Source organism: Triticum aestivum, chromosome 4D, assembly GCF_018294505.1.
Source record: "Triticum aestivum cultivar Chinese Spring chromosome 4D, IWGSC CS RefSeq v2.1, whole genome shotgun sequence".
Classification (NCBI taxonomy): Eukaryota; Viridiplantae; Streptophyta; class Magnoliopsida; order Poales; family Poaceae; genus Triticum; species Triticum aestivum.
Window position 1 is genome coordinate 153,498,111 of NC_057805.1, and position 18,167 is coordinate 153,516,277.

Below are 18,167 nucleotides of genomic sequence, written 5' to 3' on the forward strand. Positions count from 1 at the left end.
CTCAATTCGGCATCCATAGACTCTGAATTAGCCCACAAGTTTAATACGAAAGGATTGTTGTATTAATTAGCCGCAACTTAAACGAAGAAATGAGAATGGTCTAATGCAAATTACTGTTTGTTTGAACCAAGAGATGAAACTGGGAAAGCTGCCTCCATGCTTTGCCAGAAGCACATACTCTTTGATGGATTCCTTTTCGATCTCCGCTCCATCCGAGAATTTGGCGACGTATCGACTGTATCAAAAAATATCTGGGAATAAGAGAAGTTCAAAGGAATTAGAAGTCGTGAAAACAATGAACCGTGAGACATTACTTGATGTACGGGCGCACATCTATTAGATTGTTAAACATATACAACGAAATGGTCCTCCATTCTTCGACATCCAACAATATCGGTTTTGAAGCACCGGTGGTGCAAGATTCCCTTTGAATAGGCTGAGGTTGGATCCACCTTTTTTAGGGTGGCCAACACTGTACCGAGGATTCGGATTATGCAAATGACGATTTTTGGCTTTGTATGTCATGAAGTTCGCTGCCTCCTCATTAATGAATGCCTCGGCCATCGATGCTTCAATTCTACGTTTATTTTTACATTTTGCTTGGAGCGTCTTCTGCATCCAGTCAGTTGCGTAGCACCAATGATTTTGCACGCCCCCCCCCAATCTTGCCTCGGTTGGGAGATGCAAAATCAAGTGTTGCATTGGATTAAAGAAGCCCGGCGGAAAGATCTTCTCTAACTTTCAGATCTACTCCGGCGCCAACTCTTCCATTTCTTCTAGCATGCCAGGCGATAGTTCTTTTGCCCGAAGAGCACAGAAGAAATAGCTCAGCTCTGCCAGTACTAGCCATTCATCCTCAGGGATAAAGCCACGCAACATCACCGGCATTACCCGCTCAATCCATATCTGCCAATCATGACTCTTGAGATGAAGTTTTTTCATTTTTTCAAGACTCGCTCCCCTCTTTAGATTCACTGCATACCCATCGGGGAACATCAACTGCATTTTCACCCACAAGAGAATTTTCCTCATAGCTGGCCTTCCAAGATTGAACCATTCCTTTGTCTTTGTCCAGGTCTACTTTCCTTTCGGCTCATTCATGTTTTGTAATGGTCTATCACATAGCGCCTCTTGATCGGCTCTAGCCTTAGTATTATCCTTTGACTTCTGCTCTACACCGAACAATGTACGAAAAAGGGCCTCGGCGATATTCTTTTCAGTGTGCATCACATCGATGTTGTGTGGGCAAAGGAGGTCTTTGAAGTAAGGCAGATCCCACAAGCATGTCTTGTGAGTCCAGGCGTGTTTAGAATTATACCCCTTAAAATACCCTGGACGCTCTAGATCTGGCTTGAGAGTATTTAACTGATCTAGGTTCTCTTGGCCTGTCAACGCAGGTGGTGCAGAGTTTTTGACAACTCTACCTTTGACGAAGTTCTTCTTGTCTTTCCTGAACTTACAGCGAGGATCCAGGAAATGTCTATGCAAGTCGTAGCAAGAAAACTTGCGACCCGCCTGCGGTCAACGAAACTCAAGAGCTGCCTTGCATGTGGGGCATGGGAACCTTCCATGCACACACCAGACAACGAATAGTGCATACGCCGTCAAGGCATGCATCGAGTACATGTACCAAACACGCATTATGAAGTTCTTTTTGCTAGTGGCGTTGTATGTCTTGAACCCATTATCCCAAGCTTCTTGCAATTCATCCTTGAGCGCATACATGTACATATTCATATTCTTCCCCAGATAGTTTGGCCCTGGAGTTATCAATGTGAGGAAAATGTTCTTTCTTTGCATAATCTGTCTGGGGGGAGATTGAGTGGAATGAAAAATACGGGCCAACAATTGTATTGGGTTGCCATCGGACCAAACACGTTGAACCCATCCGTGCTGATGGCGACTCGAGGATGCCTTGGATCTGCCTTTTTTCGCTCATGTAATTCATCGAAGCGCATCCATGCAGAACTTTTCGATGTGTGTACCATCATCAGATTCACACCTACATCTAGTTCGGTTCTTTTGACAATTTTGTGACATGTCATATGTCTTGACGTCTGTTCGACCATGAAAAGACGTTGAAGTCTTGGTACGATTGGCAAATATAGAAGAACATTAACGGGGATTTTGGTTTACGCTTTCTCACCCATATTGTTGTCTACCACAACATACCTGGAAGATTTGCAAACGGGACACTAGCTCAACTCCGCATACTCAAGCCTAAATAAGGCACATCCTTTCTGACAGTCATGTATCTTCTCATAGGGCATCTTAAGTGCACGGAGGATTTGGTCCGATTGGTACAGGTTTGCATGCATTACATGGCCTTTGGGTAGAAATCATCCAAATACTATCATCATCGCGTTGTACCATTCTCTGCCAAAGTTGAATTGAGACTTCGGAGCCATTACTTCTTGGGAGATGGCATCCAGCTGACAAAGCTCAGTGTGCTCTTGTAGAGGACGTTTTGAACACTCCAACATTTCATTGAAGGCCTTTGCAGATTCCTCCATCTCATCTTCCGAATCCCGAGCATCATCAACATCTTGCACCATGTCTTCCATCCCGGTACCATGCTCGTCGGTGCAACGACGAACCACCTCCGCTCTGACACGTTGGGTAGACTCACCATGAAATGTCCACACCGTATATCCGGGCGTAAACCCACTCTTCTGCAGGTGTTTGGCCATTTCTTCCTCTGTCCTCTTGTGCCAATTGTCGCATCGGACACTGGGGCACCAGGTTTTCTTCTGGCCATTTGCAAATGCGGCCTCACAAACTCCTTGGTTTTTGTAAACCATTCATAGGTCATGTCTTTCTGACTAGTGCGACCGCTGTACATCCATGCACGATCACTCATCTTGCCTACCTACACTATAATAGGTAAAGATAGGTCCATCAGTATGTATATTCATCAGTTAATCTAGTTTGTCAATTTTATTACGTCCATGCAACCTACACTCCAATAGGTAAATATAGGTCCTAATCCTAGCCGAGTATGTGTAGATTGAGTACGTCTTCAATGCTCTACCCCATTCCGAGACAACGGTAGCACCTCCCCGCTGTTCTCCAAATACACGTCTCGGCAAAAAGCCGAGAGAATGTACACCCGGGGAACAATGGGGAGGGAGTCCTGGATTAAGGGGTCCTCGGACGTCCGGCCTATGTGACGTGGGCCGGACTGATGGGCCATGAAGATACAAGATAGAAGACTTCCACCCGTGTACGGATAGGACTCTCCTTTGCATGGATGGCAAGCTTGCATTCGGATAGGAATATTCCTTCCTCTGTAAACTGATTTTGTACAACCATAGGCCCCTCCGGTGTCTATATAAACCGGAGGGTTTAGTCCGTAGAGAGGATCATAATCATACAGGCTAGACATTTAGGGTTTAGCCATTACGATCTCATGGTAGATCAACTCTTGTAATCCTCATATTCATCAAGATCAATCAAGCAGGAAGTAGGGTATTACCTCCATCAAGAGGGCCCGAACCTGGATAAACATTGTGTCCCCCACCTCCTATTACCATCGACCTTAAACGCACAGTTCGGGACCCCCTACTCGAGATCCGCCGGTTTTGACACCGGCATTGGTGCTTTTATTCAGAGTTCCGCTATGTCGTCATTAGAAGGTTCGATGGCTCCATCAGTAATCTACAACAATACCGCCCTTGGAGAAGTTTTTTCCCCGGCCAGATCTTCGTATTCAGCGGCTTCGCACTATTGGTCAACTCGCTTGGCAATCTAGAGCAGATCGATAGCTACGCCCCAGGTTACCAGATTAGTTTTGGAAATCTGGACTATGTCGCTGATATCCGAGGAGACTTGATCTTCCAAGGGTTCACGACCCCAACCTCTGCTTCGGCCTTAGAGCAGGAGCGCATTGCTAGGTCCGAAGATGGGATTCTTGAGCCCGCCGGACTATCTGCGACCACTAAGCCTAGTACGGGAGAGCCGGAGGAAGTAGTGTCGTTGGGAACCATCATGAAGCCAGAGTCTTCTCCGGACACTGGCTCCGAACCCTCGGAGTCAGCATCGTGTGAGCTCGGCCAAGGAGTCTCCTTCCCGCCGTACTCCACGGACTCTCTTCTCCCTAGCCAAACCTCGCCTTTAAGCGAGGCTCTGGACTTGATGTGATCCCTCGTCATTACAGAGGAGCAACGTCCGAACTACGCCCAACCCGGACTAGGGGCTGAGAGCGGGGAATTTTGCGTCCCACCCACCACCCACTTCATAGCTACCGTCGAGGACTTAACTGACCTGCTCGATTACGGCTCCGAAGACATTGACGATATGGACGACGATGGCGGAGAAGAGCAGGCCCAAAACCTGCCGTTTACCGGACGCTGGACGGCCACCTCTTCGTATGACGTGTACATGGTGGATACACCCAAAGAGGATAATGGCGATAACGAGAAGAATCCAGTCGAGGATAAACCTCTTGAGATACAACCAAAGTGCCGATGTCAGCGGCGCCACTCTAAATCACGCCGTCGAAAAGACAGCAATACCGGCACGAGAGACAACAATACTCCAGACGACGCCGAAGACGAAGAAGAACCCGTCGAGCTAACCTCCGAACAGGACGATCGGGAAGATGGGCAAGTTAGCCCTGATGAACAGGTCGTAAACAAAACTCGGAGGATATCAATTATCTTCCACTCTCGAGCAGCGAAGTGGTGAGCCTCAGCAACGAAGACATTATCGTGCTTGAGGAACCTCTCGACACTACAAAAAAATACACTTCCGTGATGATACATGTTTATCACAGTAGGTCACGTTTTCTGTCATGCATGTACATCCATGATGATTTTATGACAGAATCAAGATACTCATACCTGTGCTGTCGTAGAAGTGTTCCATGACATTACCAAAATTATCATCAGGGAAGTGTCCACTTCCATGACGATAAATCACGCATCACAGAAGTGCTTTCGTCAAGAGTGACCGACATGTGGCATCCACCGTAACGGAACGTCATTAAGCTACCGGGTCCAGTTTTGGATCGATAACCTGTTAACAGCCCGAACCAATGGGGATTTTCCACATGTAAAATCATCATTGGCTGGAGGTAACACGTGTCAGCTCCGCGTTGGCACAGGTGTCACTCATCCAATGGGCGAGATGCGCGTATGATATGTTGACACATGGACCGGCCCAAAAGTGGCCCATAAAGTTTAAATGGGGGGCCCAACTAAAGGCCCACAAGATTTTGCGGACCATAATGGGCGGGCCCAGCTAAAGGCCCACAAGATTTTGTGGACCATAATGGGCTGGCCATGCTAAAGGCCCGCAAGATTTTGGCTGGCCCAGGTAAAGGCCCACAAGACTTTTGCGGGCCATAATGGGCCGGCCCAGGTGAAGGCCCACAAGATTTTTGTGGACCATAATGGGCGGCCCAGCTAAAGGCCCACGAGATTTCGCCGACATTAATGGGTCGGCCCAGCTAAAGGCCCACTAGATTTTGAGGACCCTAGTATGCCGGCCCATTAACTGGCTGCCATGTTTTGGGCCAAATGCCGGCCCATATTTGATTCGGTCCATTAATGGCCTGCCATGTTCCGGGCCTAATAATGGCCCATATGAGATCTGGCCCATTAAAAGCCTACCACGTTCTGGGCCAAATTACGGCCCAGATCAGGTCCGGTCCTTTAAGAGGCTTTGGGCTAAATTATGGCCCATATCAGATTCGGCCCGTCAACTGGACACTATGCTTTTGGGCCCACTTGCTTAAGGCCCATTTAGTAATTCGGACCGATATTATTTTTGGCCTATTAAGGGCCGGTTTAACATTCCCGTATTAATTTCGGCCTGCTAAAAGCCCGTCATATAGTTGGGCCTAACTACGGCCCGGTTTGCATCCGGCCTGCTGGCAGCCGATAATCTGATTGGGCCAAACAAGGACCGAGACAATTTTGGCCTGTTAAAAGCCCGTCATTTGATTGGCATAATCATGGGTCGGGGTCCATTTCGGGCTGCTGCCGGCCCGTGAGCTGTTCGACACGTTTCAGGCCCAACCTACTTCTCAGCCTCCTAAAAGCCCATTGAGTTATCTTGCGAAAAGAGGGTCGGCGGTTTACTCCGCCTATTAAAGGCCCGAATCTAATAGTGGGCTAGTTTACATTTAGGCCTTTTAACGGACCAAGATGACGGGGCCCATGATGCGGATCATACATTGTGATTGAATGACGGCCCGATTATGTACCGTAATTTTACGGTTTGGCCGGTTTACTGCGAAGACAGGACATATATACAGTAAAATAACTGCACCATCGTGAATAAGAAAAACCTAGACTATACAATAAAGAAATTACGGCATATTACATCCACTGGGCATCAAAGTTCACCACTATGATAATAAAGCACAACCAGACAGCAGATTACATACACTGGGCATCAAAGATCGCCACCAGTGCAAATAAACACGCCGACAAAATAATATACAAAACCAACATCACTTCAATAGAGTTCAAGAAAGGTTAGCCCTACTGGGGAGCTGCAACGCAAGCAGCTGAGCAAGCTGATGAGACTGCGCTTGTTTAACACTTATATCCTCCTCACTCTCAAAGATAAACAAGTAGACGGATGACAGGTTTTGCACATAGAAGTATCAGTGCTGACAATTCATCACATTTCTTACTGACGAATAAAGTGACACAGTTTAAAATTGCATTGACACAATATGGTATTGTTCAGGTCAAGACATGGCAGGAAATGACATTGTGAAGGAGCTGGCAGCTTCATGACACCACTGGATTACAGATCAAGAACTCATAAGTATCAATGGTTAGTGTGCTATCAATTTATCCCATTTCAGATTGGCAAATAAATAGACGGTTTAAATAATAGTAGAATGATATGACATTGTTCATAGTTAAGACATTGCAGAATATGACATTGTGCTGTACTGGGTAGGTTCACCACACCACTGGATTACGGATCAAGAACACAAGCATACATGCAGTGCTAAACAAGATCACTTGCTCTATATAGTTTAATTTACATTAATTTACATAGTATGAAGAAGCAACTTGGTTGTACAACTGAAAACTTAAATTGAGAAGGACAAACTTTTGTTTATGAACTACATAATAAACTTTAAACATGCAATTTGATGCAAACACCAAAAATAAACAGTTGTTGCAGTCATGCCTAACCAAATATACACAACAAAGTTTGAAGGCTTGAGAAGGACAACCTTACATTATTGGTGAAGACAAGCTCTATAAAGCCCTTGTCCATGCTGATGGGGGGGGCAATTCAAGAAGTTTACCACATAATCTTCTTCATAAGCATTGCCTTTATTCTACATTTTGTTAAGAGTAAATAGATGTGATAATATAAGAAAAAATGGAGAATATTTAAGATAAGATGAAGAGTGATGCTACATAACCAAGTAGCTATAAATGTAAGTACAGCGATACAGGCAAAAGGTACAGCCAAGAGCAATGCACAGCTAAACTTCTTCAGTACCATCGGTGTTATCCAACCTTATGGTAAGAGTAAATATAGATCTGATGTGTTGAAAATGGAGGGCAAAGGAAAATAAGCTGCAGAGTGATGGTACATGAACAACTACCTGTCAATATAAGTACATTCATAAAGGACAACAAGTACTTACAAGAACAATGCAGAGCTAAAAAAATTCATTGGCATTGGATATATTCTACACTAATGTAACCATTTATCTAGATCAGATAATTTGGAGCGAACAATTGATAAGAAAGCTATCATGCATACTGCTGTCACATAATGAACCAGGTATGTATGCAAGTACAGTGATATAGGACAACATGTACTAACAAGAGCAAAGGAGCAGGCAGCATATTTGCGATATTCTGTCGTTCTTTTCAAACCGGAATTCTTGTTCGAGCAGATTTCCTGCAAAAAAGATCCATAAAGCACATGTGAAAAAGTAGAAGTTCAAATTGTCATGTGATTTCATAGACAGTACCTTATCCTGGGAACGAGGCCAGTGCATAACAAGGTTTTCGCATTCAATGTCTTCTAAATTTAGCACATGAGACTTCACGGGAAATTCGTTTATAGACTTGCCATCAAAGTGTGATTTCCTCAGGTAACACTGATACTGCTGCAATGCTTCCTTGAAAAGCACAAGCAAGCTTTGCTCGTCATGACTATCCATATTGACCCTCGCCCACTTACAACAATGTAATGTAAATCATTGATGTGTTCAATCAGCAGAAAACAGGAAAATAATCACCATGAATAATAGCACTTACACGTAAGTGGGACATGAAGATGTGAAAATGGTGTTTGTCTTCACTATAATCTTCCCATGATGGGAATATATGTACGTAGTCCCTAACAACATTGAAAGCATTGTCTTTTAAACTGGGAATAACTAGAATGGGGTTCCAATCTACAGGAATTGGTCGTCTCTACTGTTGGGATAGGTCTTCGGCCGGTGGACTTGCTATACTTTTTGCTGGAGTGAGATTTTTCTGTGGTACGGCTGGTGCTATGGCAACCGAAATTGGCATACCTTTTGCTGGAGTGCAGGTCCAGTGTGGTGGGGCTAGTGGTGTGGCCAGTGAAGTATGGGTATAGTCTGCTGGAGTCGGTCCTACGTTTTGTGTCACTGGTTGTACAACCAATATAAGTGGGGTGCTGTCTAATTTCTCCGGCACAACCACATTTTTGAAGGACTTTGCTGGTGCTTCTTCAGGTACGGCAATCACCCTCTTCCTTTTTGATGTCTGATGCACAAGAACAACATTTGAGTGGAAAAACATGGTATGATGACAGATGGAATATGTATTGATAATGGATGGGCATGGCATCTCGACATATATGATGAGTAAACTAAGCAGATGGCAGTGCAACAAAGTAGAAGAAATGCAAGACAACATATGCAAGATACGCGCAATCAATAAAACCTTGCAAAATTAGAACAGGCACATTGATGGGTGAATAGGACAGGCCATCTTCCTTTGACTCCTCGAGGTTAGAATAGTCATTAGGATCATATTCTAAACAAGAATCAACAGGTGGGGAGAGTATGAGTTTCATTGCATCCAGAATGGCACTCAATGCCTTGGTGCCAATTTTGTAAGTCATTGCAGTGTTTAGCTTCAAGAGTGGACTACTGCTAGTGCGACACAAAGCAGCTACACAAATCATAGTGTAGATATAACGGGAAACCGTAAGCATCAGAGTAAAATCAGCAAAGTGGAACTTGCTGGAATATATGTGCTAGTATTGCCGGTACGGCTAGAAACCCTTCGGATACCAGCTCTCTTCAACTGAAGGTGCGGTACTGTTAATATCAGTGTAACTCTCAAAGGCGACACAGCTCCCCGCATTTCCTTGCTATTCTTATAGGATTCAAGTGGGCAGGCCACTACAAATCCTATTCCCATGTTTACAAAATCCTACGAATCAAAGAGGCCTGAAGAGTTCAAAGTGTCCATCACAACCGACTGTATAGACCTCTACACTGCAAATGTCCCTGCTCATCTTCACTACAAGGAACATACTGTACTACTATCATACTCACTCCATTCCAAAATATAAGTCTTGGTAAGATTTCCACTATGGATCACATACAGATGTATCCAGATACATTTTAGAGTGAAGATTCACTCATTTTGCTCCATACGTAGTCCATGGTGGAATCTATACAAAGACTTGTATTTAGGAACAAAGAGATTACTTATTAAAGAAGAACGGAAGAGGAACATGCTAAATAAGAGGAAGCAGATTTTGGATAATAAAATGTTCATTGTGCAGTGCCCACACATGATGAACCAGAGCGCATTAAGAAAGCAACTCCCTGTTGTCTCTCTATATGTGGTGCACGTGCTTTTCGAAAGTAAAGTAGGAACATTAGCTGGCCAATTAAATGTTATCTGTTTTAGTAATACCAGCATCATATCAGATTCGTACTTGAGCAACAAGTTTGGAATTATGAGTGGCACGTTGTTTAGTTTGATGGATTCAGGAGCAGTGCTAAGCAGGTACGATGATGGTACTGAATATAAAGGCATGTCTTCATGCAAGTCGCGTGAATTTTGTCATTTGGGTCAGTCGACCATTTCAGGCGGTTGGATGAAGATCCTAGGTCTCCTAACCCTTCTTCTTCCTCATCTCTGATTCTTCCCATACAGAACACCGCACGGGCCGCCGGCCGGACCACCGGCCCCCACCGCATGTGTTCCTCCGCCACCCCCACCCCCACCCCCGCCCCACTCGCGTCGAGTTTTCTTCGTTGGGCGAGGCCCCACCACCGCCCCCCACAACCACCGTCCCCATCCGAGCCCCTTCGTTCGCACCGGCGAACTCCGGCGAGCTCTGAAAAATTGACTGACCCGATTTTGAAATTTAGTCTAATGTGATTTAACTAGTGTGGAATATAAAAGGGGAAAATCATAAGCATTGGGAGTATAGTGTTGAGCATTCCATGGCGGATCTAAAGGTGCAAACCGGATAAAGGCAACTTCGCAACCAATGTTTGCTTTCAACTAGCAAGTGGGTGATGGACAAGCAATCAGAGTAAAGCAGTGGCGATCTATTTTCTTGCTGCGATAAATAAGTTGAGCAGATACGAAAGAGTACCGCCTCTGGTCCGGCACCGTGTATGCATCTGCTAAGAATTTGACGGTGCTGCAGTAGCGATGGCTGTCGGCGCCGTGGAAGCAGATCTAGGAGGGTAGGCGGTGGCGGCGGGGCGCGGTGGACGAGACGGTCGTAGGAGCGGCGCCGGCAAGGTGGACGACGGTGGGGATGAAGTGAGAGGACGGGATGCAAGGATCCCGGTCCGAAGCCATGGATGAGACAGGTCTATCTCTTGTAATGGACGGTGGCGTCGGGGTATCAGCTCCGGCATGGTGGAGGAGGACGGCGGTGGATGGAGTGGCGGACGGAGGAGGCTAGGGTGGAGAGGGTATTTTGGCGCCCACGGAGTACGAATGGGGAAATGGAGGTAGAGAGGAAGGGGGGAACCATCTCTTCAGGGCGCACTTGTCTCAAATGCGAGGAAATTTACAAACTTAGCCCCCGTTTCAAATTTCCTACATCACAACAATATTAGTCGGTTGGGGATAGGACGGTAATCTCGCATACACCGAATATTTGCCGACGAGAGTTTGTTTTTGGCGCCCACCAGGTATGAATCGGGGAGGGAGTCGATTTCGGCCGAGGACACTGTGTTTTGGCGCCCACCGTGTATGAATCCGGGTGAGAGGCGGTTATGTCATGTTTGAGTGAAATTACAAACCTACCCCTATCAAAACCTATAGAAATCGATCAGATAGGCTTTGCGTGGCATGGATAGGCAGTAGTAATTTCCATCTCGCACATTTTGGTTTCGGGCGGTTACTGTGACTTTCCCCGCTTCGTTCAAATTTTGCAGAGTGCACGTTTACCGTGCCAACTCAATTCGAATCCCGTTTGTATTCTGTTTTTTTTTCGGGCGGGGTCCATTTTCGATTGAAATAAAATTCTATATACATCATTTTTTTATATATACTTTCAAAAGCACAACACCCTTTATACATAAATATGGTTTACAAATGGCATGATCTCAGATTCATAAGGTTGTATCCATCAATTTGGGTTTTCAAATATTTGAAACCACTTTATGTTGAAATCCAATGTATGCATTCCTCACTAACTGTCTCCAATTAATGTGTGTTTCATGCGGTTTTTTTACTTCTCAAACATGTATAATGTGTTTCACACACGCAACATATAGTGTAATCCCGTTTAGACATGTATAATGTGTTTCATACACGCAACACACTCGCAAGAGATTTTAACCTCCAAATAGCTGACCAGCTCTCGCCGCATAATGACAGTCAGTTTTAGGCTTTCTCTACTAAGGTGTTTACCCGGATAAACCAGAAACACAATCGCAGTAGTTCTCCCTTTACTACCCTAGCCGATAGGGCGGAATGTAAGGTAGTAAGCACAAGAGCCGGGCAACCCAACTATTGACCAAAGACATGATTCGGAGCCGATGCATATAACGCAAAATTCGGGGTGACGAACTGTAATCTAAAAAGTGTTCGGACTTTGTTGCCGTGGTATGGAGCGCAATGAAGCCCCTGGCGAATTAAAGCGTACCAAAGTGTACGGGTGCAATCGATAGGAATAGCGAAATAAAATGAAGTAGTAAGCCAGTGCCGCATAAGTTGGGCCGCAAACTGTTTTCATTATAATTTGATTAATATGTCAAAGCGTATTTGTACAAATAATGCGATAAGCAACAGGGCTATTTAACATGCCAAGACCAAGAGAGAGCTGCATGCGGGGCCTGAAAACAGGTAGAGTGGTCGTCAAGAAGACCACCTAGAGATTCCCCCATACGTCTATGCTGCTTGCCGCCTTCGTATATCCATCCTTCAAAAGGATCGATGATCAGACCGTCGTGAGGGGCCTGCAGAAAGAAACCAAAAAGGATAAAAATGAAAGTAAAAGTATATGTGCCCGGGGGATGTTGAGCCGTATTATGGAACACAATCGAGTTGTTCCTCCGTCTTTGCCCATGGTATTTTGAGTGCGTAGTTATGTACGTGCGGTACGTACGCCGCCATTTGGTCGGGACTGAGACGGAGGCCGAATTGCTAGTCGAGCTCCTGACGAGCTGGACTGTCATGCTGTAGAGTAGTCCGGACTCGTTTGACAGTGTCCGGGAGCTTGGCCGCCGAATTAAAGTTCTGCTTGATAAGGCCGCTCTGTACTTCCGCTGCCAGGGCCGCGGTGTGCTCCTCGGTACGGAGGGAGCGTTCCGTGTTTCCATTAACTGTTATGACACCGCGTGGTCCGAGCATCTTGAGTTTGAGATAAGCATAGTGTGGCACCACATTGAATCGAGCAAATGCAGTTTGTCCGAGCAGTGCATGATAGCCACTGCGGAAGGGGACGATATCGAAGATCAAGTCTTCGCTTTGGAAGTTGTCCGGAGATCCGAAGACGACTTCCAATGTGATTGAGCCCGTGCAGCGAGCTTCTACACCTGGTATTACTCCTTTAGAGGTAGTTTTTGTGGGCTTGATCCTTGATGGATCGATGCCCATCTTGCGGACTGTATCCTGATAGAGCAGGTTGAGGATGCTACCACCGTCCATGAGGACTCGCGTGAGGTGGAATCCATCAGTTATTGGATCAAGGACCAGTGCGGCTGAACCGCCATGACGGATACTGGTCGGGTGGTCCCTGTGATCGAATGTGATCGGGCAGGACGACCATGGGTAGAATTTTGGGGCGACTGGGTCTATCGCATAGACGTCCTTGAGCGCGCGTTTGTGCTCCCTCTTGGGGATATGAGTAATGTATATCATGCTCACTGTCTTGACCTGGGGGGAAACTTCTTCTGTCTCCCTGTGTTCGGCAGACGGGGCTCCTCGTCGTCGTCCTCACTTTGCGACCCCTTCTCCTTGTTTTCGGTATTTAACTTACCGGCTTGTTTAAAGACCCAACAGCTACTGTTGGTATGATTGGCTGGTTTATCGGGGGTGCCGTGGATCTGACATGGATGATCGAGTATGCGGTCCAAGCTGGATGACCCTGGATTGTTTCTTTTAAATGGCTTCTTCTGCTGGCCGGACTTGGAGCCACTGAATCCGGCGTTGACCGTCGTGTCATCGGTATTGTCACCGTTGCTTCGACGGTTGTGCCTGTTGCGTCGGGGCTTGCCGTTGCTATTTCTGGCTTCAGAGGTGCCAGGTTCGCTTGCATTATTATTGCTACGGTCTAGCCAGCTGTCTTCGCCCGTGCAAAAGCGGGTCATAAGTGCCGTGAGGGTTGCCATGGACTTTGAATTTTCTTGGCCGAGGTGTCAGGCGAGCCATTCATCGTGGATGCTATGCTTAAAGGCCGATAGGGCTTCGGCATCTGGACAATCGACGATCTGGTTCTTTTTAGTTAGGAACCTAGTCCTGAATTTCCTGGCTGACTCTCCGGGTTGTTGAACTATGTGACTTAAGTCGTCGGCATCCGGAGGTCGGACGTATGTACCTTGGAAGTTGTCGCGGAAGGCGTCTTCCAAGTCCTCCCAGCTGCCAATTGAGTTTTCTAGCAGGCTATTTAACTAGTGCCGAGCTGGTCCCTTGAGTTTTAGCGGGAGGTATTTGATGGCATGAAGGTCGTCACTGCGGGCCATATGATTATGGAGAAGAAAGTCCTCAATCCATACCGCAGGGTCTGTTGTTCCATCATATGATTCGATATTCACGGGTTTAAACCCTTCTGGGAATTCGTGCTCCATTACTTCGTCAGTGAAGCAGAGGGGGTGTGCGGCGCCTCTATATCGGGCCACGTCGCGACGTAGCTCGGATGAAGTCCGTTTGCGGTTTTCGGCACGGACGTGATAATGCTTGTAACATCCGGCTAGATAGCCGTCATCGCGCGTCGGGGCATGCCCCCGCATTCCGTAGATCGATCTGGTCTGACCTGCTCTATTTTCCAGGTCCTGCCGCAGGTCATATGTATATCCCCGAGCTGTTGTGTCTCCACCTTTACGGCGAGGTGATATGGGCCGGTGTTCGGCTTGAATTGCCGTTTTGTCCCGGCCACGTGGTGGTCGGTCAGCCTTGTTACGCGCCGATGGTACGGGGTCCAGTGCCTCATCGTCGAATTGAGGTAGAAGTTTACGCTTCGGGTAACTTTTGGTTGGGCGCTCGAGGCCGTATTCCTCGGCTGCCAGGACATTAGTCCACCTATCGTTGAGCAGGTCTTGATCAGCTTGAAGTTGGTGCTGCTTCTTTTTCAGGCTCCTTGCTGTGGCTATTAGCCGGCTCTTAAAGCGCTCCTGCTCGCACTACAAAAAAAGACACATCCGTGACATTTTGGGCCGAACGGAAAAAAAATTCTGTCATACTTATGATACTTCTATGACGATAATTGTGACAAAACCCGGTATCATCACAAATGTGGTGGGCTCCTACCTCTATGACAAAAAATCATGACAGAAAATGGGCTTTTCGTCCTGGGCGGGCCGGAGACGCAGCTGCATGATGTTCTTTGGGACGTCCATGATGGAAAAAACCGTGGTAAAAGCGAGGGCGAGGAAAATATCGGGGTGTTCCCGGTTACGGTGGGTGGTCGGGGCCGAGCGATGCGCGTTTCTCTCATACACGCACGCGCGTGGGTGCGAGGCGTTGGGCTCTAACTGAACCCGAGCGAGGCGTTGGGCTCTAACTGAACCCGAGCGATTGCACTGCAGGCTACGCGTTACTGAACCCGAGCGATCGATCAATGGCTGTTAACTGAACCCGATCGAGCGATTCCTTTGCTACTGCTGCTAACTGAAGCCGATCGATGGTTCCTCTGGATGAACAGTTCCGGGTGGGGGTGGATGAACAGAACCTCGTGGTGTTGCCTCTGGATGAACAGGACCCCGATGGATCGAGCCGGTTGGGGTTGGATGAACAGGACCCCGTGGAGGGCAGGATGAACAGGACCACCCCGTGGAGGGCTGGATGAATAGTAGGCGGTGGAGGGCTGGATGAACAGTAGCCCATGGAGGGGTGGTTGAACAGGAGCCCGTGGAGAGGGCTGGTTGAACAGTAGCCGGTGGAGTAGCGCGCGGTGGAGGCTGGATGAACAGGAGCCCGTGGATGAACAGTCACAGGTGGAGGCTGGAGGAGGTCGACGGTGGATTAACAGTAGCCCGTGGAGGCTGGAGGGGGTCGACGGTGGAGATGAACAGTATCCTGTGGAGTCCCGTTTTGCGATACGCCACACCCCTCCCGATGAACAGGACCCCCGTTTCGACCGTAGCGCTCCAACACAAGTCTGTTTCCTCCGTTTTGCGGTACGCCACACCCCTCCTGATCAACAGGACCCCTGTTTCTACCGTAGTGCTCCAACACAAGTCTATTTCCTCCGTTTTGCGGTACGCCACACCCCTCCCGATCAACAGGACCCCGTTTCGACTGTAGGAGGTCCGTTTCCTCCGTTTTGCGGTACGCCAGACCCCTCCCGATGAACAGGATCCCGTTTCGAACGTGGCCGGTCGAACACAAGGTTGTTTCCTCCGTTCTACGGTACGCCATGATACGTCTCCAACGTATCTATAATTTATGAAGTATTGATGCCATGTTTACAATATTTTTATATTCTTTTGGTATGATTTGATTAGAACTAACCCGGACTGACGCTATTTTCAGCAGAACTACCGTGGTGTTGTTTTTGTGCAGAAATAAAAGTTCTCAGAATGCGATGAAAATCAACGGAGATTTATTCCGGTATATATGAAAAATACTAGAACAAAAATCTACCGGAGGGGAGTCACGGAGCCCCACGAGGGTGGGGGGGCGCCCCCTGCCTCGTGGGATCCCCGAGGGCCCCCCTGACGTGAAATCAATGCCAACTTCTCCTATAAATATAGAAACCTTCGGGAATTAACCTAGATCGGAAGTTCCGCCGCCGCAAGCCTCTGTAGCCACGAGAAATCAATCTAGGCCCTCTCTGGCACCCTGCCGGAGGGGGCCATCATCACCGGAGGCCATGGAGGAGGATCCCGGAGGGGCCATCATCGCCATGAAGGCCAAGGACCAGAGGGAGAACCTCTCCCCATCTAGGGGGAGGCAATGGAGGAGGAAGCACAAGGGGGAGAACCTCTCCTCCTCTCTCTCGGTGGCGCCGGAGTGCCATCGGGAGGGGAATCATTGCCGCGGTGATCGTCTTCATCAACATCACCATCATTATCACCATCCTCATCTCTACTATCCCGCACCCCGTTGTAATCCCTACTTGAACATGGTGCTTTATGCCACATATTATGATCCAATGATGTGTTGCCATCCTATGATGTTTTGAGTAGATATCCTTTGTCTTTGGGTTGATTGATGATCTAGATTGGTATGAGTTGTATGTTTTATTTTGTTGCTGTCCTATTGTGCCCTCCGTGTCGCGCAAGCGTGAGGGATTCCCGCTGTAGGGTGTTGCAATACGTTCATGATTCACTTATAGTGGGTTGCTAGAGTGACAGAAGCTTAAACCCGAGTAAGGGAGTTGTTGCGTATGGGATAAAAGGGGACTTGATGCTTTAATTCTATGGTTGGGTTTTACCTTAATGATCTTTACTAGTTGCGGATGCTTGCTAGAGTTCCAATCATAAGTGCATATGATCCAAGATGAGAAAGTATGTTAGCTTATGCCTCTCCCTCATATGAAATTGCAATAGTGATTACCGGTCTTATTAACAATTGCCTAGGACAATTCCGCCAACCGGTCCACCATTATTCCACACACGCTATTTATAATATTTAGTAATATATTCTAACTTTATGATAACAACACCTACTTTTATATTTTAGCTCTCTGATATCATGCAAGGTTATCCTCTTCATACCCACAACGTAGTTTTATTTCTCATATCTAGTTGGAAGCAAACGTTCGGTGTACGTAGAGTCGTATCAGTGGCAGATAGGACTTGAGAGAATATTGATCTTACCTTTAGCTCCTTGTGGGGTCGACATACCATACTTATCACTTCCACCTTTGGGAATTGCTACGATGATTCCCTGCACTTGGGGATTATCAAGCTCTTTTCTGGCGCCGTTGCCGGGGAGCAATAGCGTGGGGTTGATATTCTCGTGTGTGCTTGTTTGCTTTGTTCACTAAGTAGATTTTGTTTTTCCTTTTTGTTTATGTTTAGTTGTGGGTGAAACATACAGAACAATTGAAGAACGAAAATACAAAAATTTTACTTGCCTCTCATGCCTAAAAAGTTTTTTCAATAATAGAAGTGATTGGAAGGTTATGCATGGGAGAAGTGAGGGTCGACCTTGAACACTTGTGTTCATGCTCATGGAAACAATGTAAAAAAATTCATGGAAGCTTCTCTGAAAATAATTATCCCCTTGTGTATATCCATTGTATTATAAAAATAATGTGCCAAGCTTTGGTTTTAGGATGATTAGATTGCTTGTTTACTATGTGCAGTACAAAAACAGAAACTTTGGCTGTAGTGCATGAATTTACATTTTTTACTGGAAATTCAAATGGGCAAAGCTTTTTGCACATTAATTCTGTACAAATTGTTTAAATTTTCCTATTTTTAAGAATTTTTTGGAGTTACAGAAGTTTACTAAACTTCCAGATTACTACAGATTGTCCTGTTTTTGACAGATTCTGTTTTCTATGTGTTGTTCGCTTATTTTGATGAATCTATGGATAGTATCGGGGGGTATGAA